General features: G+C 42.3%; 1 long non-coding RNA gene across 1 annotated transcript; it reads right to left on the reverse strand.

Moving 5' to 3' along the window:
• Positions 1–971: 971 nt before the first annotated feature.
• On the reverse strand, positions 972–4,921 carry LOC118288011. The gene is made up of 3 exons (XR_004785786.2): positions 4,604–4,921; positions 3,303–3,619; positions 972–2,946 (listed from the first exon to the last, which is right to left on the reverse strand). It is a non-coding gene; the product is annotated as an uncharacterized LOC118288011 (long non-coding RNA).
• Positions 4,922–7,578: the final 2,657 nt, after the last annotated feature.

Here is a 7,578-nt window from a genome sequence, read left to right on the forward strand (position 1 = left end):
AGAAGTCCCTGCAGAGGGCGGAGGTGTGAAGCCTGTCGCCCGCAGCTCTTCTTCTTACAGCTCACTGTAGCTGCTCCTTCTCGCTCCATTATTCTCTGCGATATTTCAAACTGATCAGCTGTCAAACAATGCCAGACACGGCCGGCTGTCTCGGTTCAGATGCATGTTTTGAGCGACAGCGCTTGTTACAAAAAGGCTCAGCTCAGTGAGAAACACGTTGCACTTCCTAGTACAACTTCATAATGACAGTCAACACGTGTTTAAACGATCTTGATGTGATGTTAATGCGATTTAATGTTCTGTTTTCATATCCTGGCATAATGATGCCAATTTTTTCTTTCTTGGAATGTCACCACAGACACCACTGGTGTATTGCAATACTTTCATCACCAATGCGTTACCTCATTTTGTGTTTGATAGTAACTTGACAGACATTTGTTGAAATTGAAAAGTTTTCCACTTTGGTAGGTGGTGATACTTTTTCAGTTGGCAATAAAAACACAAAATATTACTTTTTAAGGTATAAACATGTTTAGAGTTGCAACCAACGATTATTTTCATCATCGATTAATGTGTCGATTATTTTCTCGTTTAGTTGTTTGGTCCATAAAATGTCATAAAATGGTGAAAAATGTAGATCGTGTTTCCCAAAACCTCAAGATAATGTTTTGTTTGTCCACACACCAAAGATATTTAGTTGACTGTCATAGAGGAGCAAAGAAACCTGGAAGTATTCACATTTAAGTGGCTGAAATTAGAGAATTTTGACTTTTTTTATCATAAAAACTACTTTGCGATTGATTTAATAATCGATTACTAATCAATTAATCGATTGACTGTTGCAGCTCTCAACATGTTTAATTATTGGATATGATATTTTTTTCTATTTCAAAACTTATTTCTTATCCATCCCTTCCTCACTCATGCTGATTATTACAAATAAACATTAGATATGACAGACATAAAGATAATATGATTCAAAACCTTTATTGATCTTTCCACTGACGTGTCGTCTGTCACTTCATCGTGTGACCATGGCAGGTGACCGCGCACACATGGCGCCGGTCAGCGCCGCCGGAACAACAAGCCTCCTCGAAGATTGCCATTCGTCCCCATTCATCTCACACACTGCTCCCACTTTAACATATTGGCATTTCTGCGGTGCTTGGCGGGTAATTGTCAGCTACGCGGGCGGATCCTCGTTTGTTTCACTGACATTTCGCCTTCGGTTGATTGTGTATTTAACAGGGGGACGGAAAGCAAAATTAATTGGAGAGAAGCCCTAATCTGTCTGCTTGAAATGTCACCCTCTGTATTGTGATGCCATACGCTGACACGGTGGCACACAAGAGGCAGCGACAGGACGGGAGACAGAGGATCGGAGAACTCTAGAGGAAGAAAGAAAAAGGAAAAGAAACAATAATACCAAATAAAAAGCAAAGGAGGGAGAGAGATTAACTACACATGATTCTCAGAGAGTCCACGCTCGTCCCCGTGGGTTTTAACCTCAGTATTACTCTCGCAACCACGTTCGTAATGGGCTCTTTCGTTGTGTCTCTGAGCTCCGATGATGAATCTATTGGAGGAGTTTTTTCGAGGCTTCACCGCTGCTTCAAACAGGAAAGCAACAGGGGATTTGTCGTTCTGCTCTGTTTGCGCTGTACTACCGTACGTTGGGCGAAGCCTGCTAGTTTGCACGCAGCGCATAGCTGGGAAAGTACAAAATAATCAAAGGGTGATTATCCGGCATTCTGGAGTTCCTAGGCGGTCGCTGTACCCATCAAGTTGTTTCTTTCTTTTTTTCTTCTCTTGATTTTGACAATGACATCTTATCCTCTATTTAACCTCTTGTGTTATTCACAATCACTCTCCTCGATTGCTTATCGATCAGAAGATTATATGACACTGGTTCAACTGAAAGCACGAGCAGTGCCGACCCTGCGCAGCCGAACGTCGTTAGCTTCGTATTTGGTCAAATGTTTGACACGTTTCGCTCTTGTTCTGACGATCGGATGATCTTGTTGCATGAATGTGCAAGAGCGAGCGAGCGAATATGAGATTGTTTTCTCCGTTTCCCAATGACGACGCCCCGAACCTGCTCCGTGCTTCAGCGGACAGGCTGAGCGACGTGTTGCCTGTCTGAGAAACAACTTGCCCTAGCTTCTGTGAAAGTCAACGTTGTAAATGTCCCCTTGACATTAAAACAATTAACTATATTCTTTGTTGGTTTGGTTATTTTCAGTGCAATTACTAACTTTTTCCCCCCAGAACGACCTCAGACGAAGGAGTTGACGCTGATGTCATGAAGTCGCATCGCGCTTGTCAAAGCATTTTAATTAACCGCAGGTCTCTATTACATGTCGCATTGAACCGAGCACACTTTTGTCCTTGTTACAGAGCTGTCACTGAAAGTTTGGTTATAAATGTCTTCATCACTCTAGATGGGTCCTAATCTTTCTGGTCGTGTCACTGTTATTCTAAGACGGCGACGGGGGTTAAACTACTGGGGTTAAGTCCTCCAAACATAATGTAGTCAAGTTCACATAGTTTTTATTACCAACATAATTTTTTTACAATTTTTTTAAATAACTGAAAACCTCTCGACGATAGACATATGACAGCATCTGCACTGACTAAATACTGATCAATTAGATATGTTTTTTTCAAATAAACCTTTTACAAAGATGAGCACATTAAAGTCACATTCCTTCAGCCATTCAATGGCACTGAATATTACCTTCCTTGTTTGTTTTCCTGCACGCTTTTCAGAGAAACGGCTTCATTGTTTGTCATGTTGAATAGTGCAACATGTGGACAAGGAACTAAAGGAGTTCGGCGGATGAGTTGGAAAGAAAGAAAAAATAAACCATGGTGTGACGAAAAGCTGGAGGACGCTGAGAATGAAAGAAGCCAGGGAGAGCGGGTCAGGATGTCCAAGGTCTGGTTCTGCAATTGTAAAAAGGAAGAAAGTGAGAATGGAAAATATTGTACATTAATGGATTGACAATAAAAAATGCTAGTTCAAGTACAAGTGCTTTTGAATAGATTTTCTGAGGATGATTCACTTTGGAAAGGTATTAACTCCACTTTGGCAGAATTTGAATTGCAGTGTATATACACATACAAAAAACATATTATAGACATGTTCACAGTTTAATATTTCTGTTTGCGTAGACTGATTCTCATCCAAGCAGGAAATCATTTTCCCGTTCTGTCAGCCGTCAGAACAGCAAAGGATCATGGCCAAGTAGCGGGACACACACACACACACACACACACACACATCCGAGGTTGACACTTACACACAAACATGCGGATGCACATCCCGCACCAGGCGACGACGCTGGAGATCTGCAGCGCCCTGCCGCACTCGGGGCTCATCAGACAGTCCCGTGTCCGCAGGCAGCACTTGGGACATTTCCTCCCGGAGCTCACGCTCTCCTTGTCCTTGTGGCTCTTGGGCTGAGTTTGCATTGTGTCCGGGTACTTTTCATCCCACTCCTCACTATCGCTTCCACCCATGCTGTTTTTGTTCGTATTTATTTATGTTGGGGGGGGGGGGGGGGTTGTTGACAAAAAGAAAGTGGAGAATGATAGGTCGAGGATAGGTGGACTGGCTCTGTGAAGAGAATGGCAGACATGTAATGGGGCATGTGTACCACAGCTTCACCAAAGCAGATTATTTTTTCTTTTTCACCGTGAGACACATTTTGTTCTCGGGTTTCACAATAAAGGCTTTGTGTACAATGAAGGAAAAAAACACCCAGTGTCCAATGTCATAATGCTGTGATATGGTTGTGTTTGTTGAGACTTGGCATCTCTCGTGGAAGATATGATTCAGCCTTTGTTCACTGCGCTAAGTAGGGTGTGTTTTGTTACTGCCTCCATCTTTGTTTTCAGGAATGTCTTGCAGCTACCCAGACAACATTCCTGCCTCGAACACTTCCTCAAAATGTACGGATCCTTTTCTCTTCTCATCTCGACAAACACCCGGCGACACACAAAATCTAAATGTGAAATCAATTCCACTCGACAGGCCTGTGTATCCTTGAATCAGTGTCTGTACTCTGTATAAGTATTAGTCCTTTTTTTTTGTTTAAAGCAACATGACTCTTCACTTTCATTAAAAGGGAAATCCTCTTCCACAAGTGTGAATCATTAACACCGTGGCCTAAACTTAAGTCCTTTTTATGAAGACTTTATTGAGTGAAGTCACATTGATTTGACAGATTAACAATTCTTCCGCGCCGATGATCATTTCCCCTGCCAGGAGCTGAGGCCCCCCTGTTTTAACTGTCAGATACAATTGCTCCCCGCAGACATTATCAGCTATTAAGTGATAACCCTGATGCTGAAAAAACATCTTATCTGTGCCATCCGGTGGCTCCCCCATTTATTACCGCTGACAGTAAATTAGATTGCTGGCATCTGGAGGGTATACCGGCATTTTGAGTGCACCTTTCCATCTCATTCTGCCGTCAAAACTCCATCGGTTTTCAATCATAAGTAATGAAATTCCATCACCCTCCTCCGCCGCGAGAGCGACTTGGAGAGGGAGTTGGAGAAGGTCGTTAAGAGCAGAGAAAGCCACTAATGGTCTTACCCTTTTGCTTTTGGAGCCGCCTGTCTGTCGGTTTGAATCTCCTTCTCTTTGCAGACTTCTCTTTGTAGACTTCTCTTTGTAGACTTCTCTTTGCAGACTTCTCTTTGCAGACTTCTCTTTGTAGACTTCTCTTTGCAGACTTCTCTTTGTAGACTTCTCTTTGCAGACTTCTCTTTGTAGACTTCTCTTTGCAGACTTCTCTTTGCAGACTTCTCTTTGTAGACTTCTCTTTGTAGACTTCCGCAGAGGAGAGCAGTGAACGCACACCTTCGCCCTCACACACACAAACACTCACACTGTTGTGAGCAGTGTTGTGGGCGTCGGTGTCCCCAGCTCACACGAACAGAGCAGGGTGTGCCCGCAGGTTTGACAGGTTTGACCGAGTGGACCGGGCCGCCCCCGATGCGAACGATATCATTCGCGACGCAAGAAACCCAATTCATGTTGCGGCGAGTCTTGAAGGTGCAACTCGCAGTGTGAACCTTCGGTCACTCCCAGAACGACGGAGAGTTTGTTTACGGCAATACAGTATTCCAGAGGGCAGCTCGATATGTGTTAGTCATATTTTCTGAGGTTGTTTGTTCATGTCAGTAATGCTTACAAACACCACGCAGTGAAATGTCATTTATTTTTTACATTGAAGTTCATATATATTGCTTTATAAGTTAAATTATTATTCTTTAATTCAAAAGTTACACTTTTCAAAAACCAATGTGGATATACTTCATATTTGATAGATAAATAGATTTTAAAGGCAGTCTGTTTTTCATTTGCATAATTCCTTTAATTAATGCATCTCCGCGCACAGCAATATTGCCTTTTAGTCGCCAATAACAAATACATTTCCTCTCAGCTGTGTGACGGAATATTCATACGGAACATGTTTCCCCCGCGCTTGCTGTGGATATGCAATCGAGTGTTAATAAATAATTACACGGAATAATTAATTGATTAGATAGAACATTTCATTACATCACGAACAATAATGAATCGGGGTAAAAACAAATTAGCAAAGCGATTAAAGCACAACAACAATTTGAATATATTCAAAGAAGTGCTTTCCATTAACAAATGGATTTAGTTACCGAACCATTCATCATCTGGAAATGTGGCGACGCAAAAAATGCACGCACTTCATTAATTTTCTTCTTTGTGTAAACTACATTTGAATTGGTGAACAGCAAGAGAGGGGAACATAGAAATGGAGAAATGTTCATGAGGTTTTTTTTCTTTCTTTCTTTTTTGCATGATTCTGCTACAATCAAATACAAAAGAAAAGGTGTTGCTTCCATCCAAGGACATACCGTTGTTGCGTCCGAGAGAAGAAGAAAAAATGTGCAAGCGTGTGGTGCCAACGCAGGGAAAAAAAAGAATCGAGGGCGAAATTCTTTCCGTAATGTTAAAAAACCACAAGGTGAATAGCGTCTCATTTTGACTGATAAACAAAGGAATTTGAAACTTCGCTTGCCTTGTCGCGTCAATCGGTGTCTCTCTTAAGGATATTTAGGCATTCACTTTCTCGCATTGCCGCAGCTTGTCAATAGTTGTAATCAGGGTAGTAGCACCAAATTCCAGGCCCCTATACATAAGCAGTCTCTGTGGGGCCCCCGCAGATATGATGCTGATTCATTTATGATACTGTGTGTGTGTTCTGATAGTAGCTAGCTAGCTAACTCCTACTGTATTCAGCTAGTAAAAGTTACCGTTAGCTAGCGAGCTAGCAATAGCAGCTGTGTCGATCTCAGCTAGGTAGCTGCTAGCTAGCTGTCGTAGTAGGAGTTTTGAAAAGCTCCGAGCTCACCGTTTATGAATTTCTTTCGAAATTAATAAATTAACAGTTGATTTCCCTTGATTTGTTTTTAATCTTTTTGGGACCCAGACTTTACTTTCTTGAGGGAAGACGTTACGAGGTCACTGGTATGCCAAAAACGATTAGCTGAAAGATTCTCATGCTGAGTCCTGATGGGCTCACTAAACCATTTTCTGCCTTGAGAGGGGCCCTCAATGAAAGTCCACTTTTTTTTAAAAATACATAGTTCAATCTGTCAACCAATGTATTCAGCCATTTTTTTATTTAAATGTTATGACACTAATTACTTAGAAAACTCTAATTACAAACAAACAAAAAACGTTTTAATTCCAGGCTTTCCAGCGCCGGGTAGTCTGTCCCCCTTTCTCCCCCCATAAGTGCTACGTCCGTGGTTGTAATTCACAGTCATTTCCTTCAACAAACACATTAGTTTGTAATAAAACCCCTCTAACAAGCCAAGAATCGTCATGGCAACATGATGTCAACATCTCTCGTCTCTCACTTCCGTTGTGTTGTGGCTTGTTCGCGTTGCAGCTTTGGCATTCCGTTTTGGGGCCACCTTGGTGGTAGCACACGTGTATCCGTACCACTTGGTGCACTCGGCGCTGTATGAGGCAGTGAGACATGATTTGCATTTTCACATCCTCCAAATGTATTTTTTCCTATTGTCTGTTCAGTTCATCTATTGCCCTTGCAGGAAATATGTTCCAATGTCTGGCAGAAACATGACAAGCAGTCCGTCGTATCAGATCACGAGCCCATGCAGGCACCATGCTCCCAAGGTGCCCCCCGCCCCCCGAATATGTTGAGCTGTGATGTTAAAGAACTAGATGAAGGACGAGTATTCTTCCCTCGACAGTCCCTTTATTTTTTTGTGGTCAACTTTGCACCTGTCTCCTTCGTCCTTTGTACATAAATACTGCACAAGATGACAGGAAGTCAAAAAAGGAAAAAAAAAACCTCAGCTCTACAAATGTCCGACTGGTTTTCATCTGCACTTGTCAGTCAAAGTGCAATAAGTGAATGTCGGCCTCCGCCGTGCTGTTATATGCGTAGTGGAATCAGACTGTGCTCGCATCCAGGAGCACCCACACATACCTGTGTCCAGTGTCGGCTCACTCGTCTAACAACCACTGGTTTCAAGTGAACCCCCTTTTTTTTAATT

Source organism: Scophthalmus maximus, chromosome 16 (genome assembly GCF_022379125.1).
Source record: "Scophthalmus maximus strain ysfricsl-2021 chromosome 16, ASM2237912v1, whole genome shotgun sequence".
NCBI classification, from domain to species: Eukaryota; Metazoa; Chordata; class Actinopteri; order Pleuronectiformes; family Scophthalmidae; genus Scophthalmus; species Scophthalmus maximus.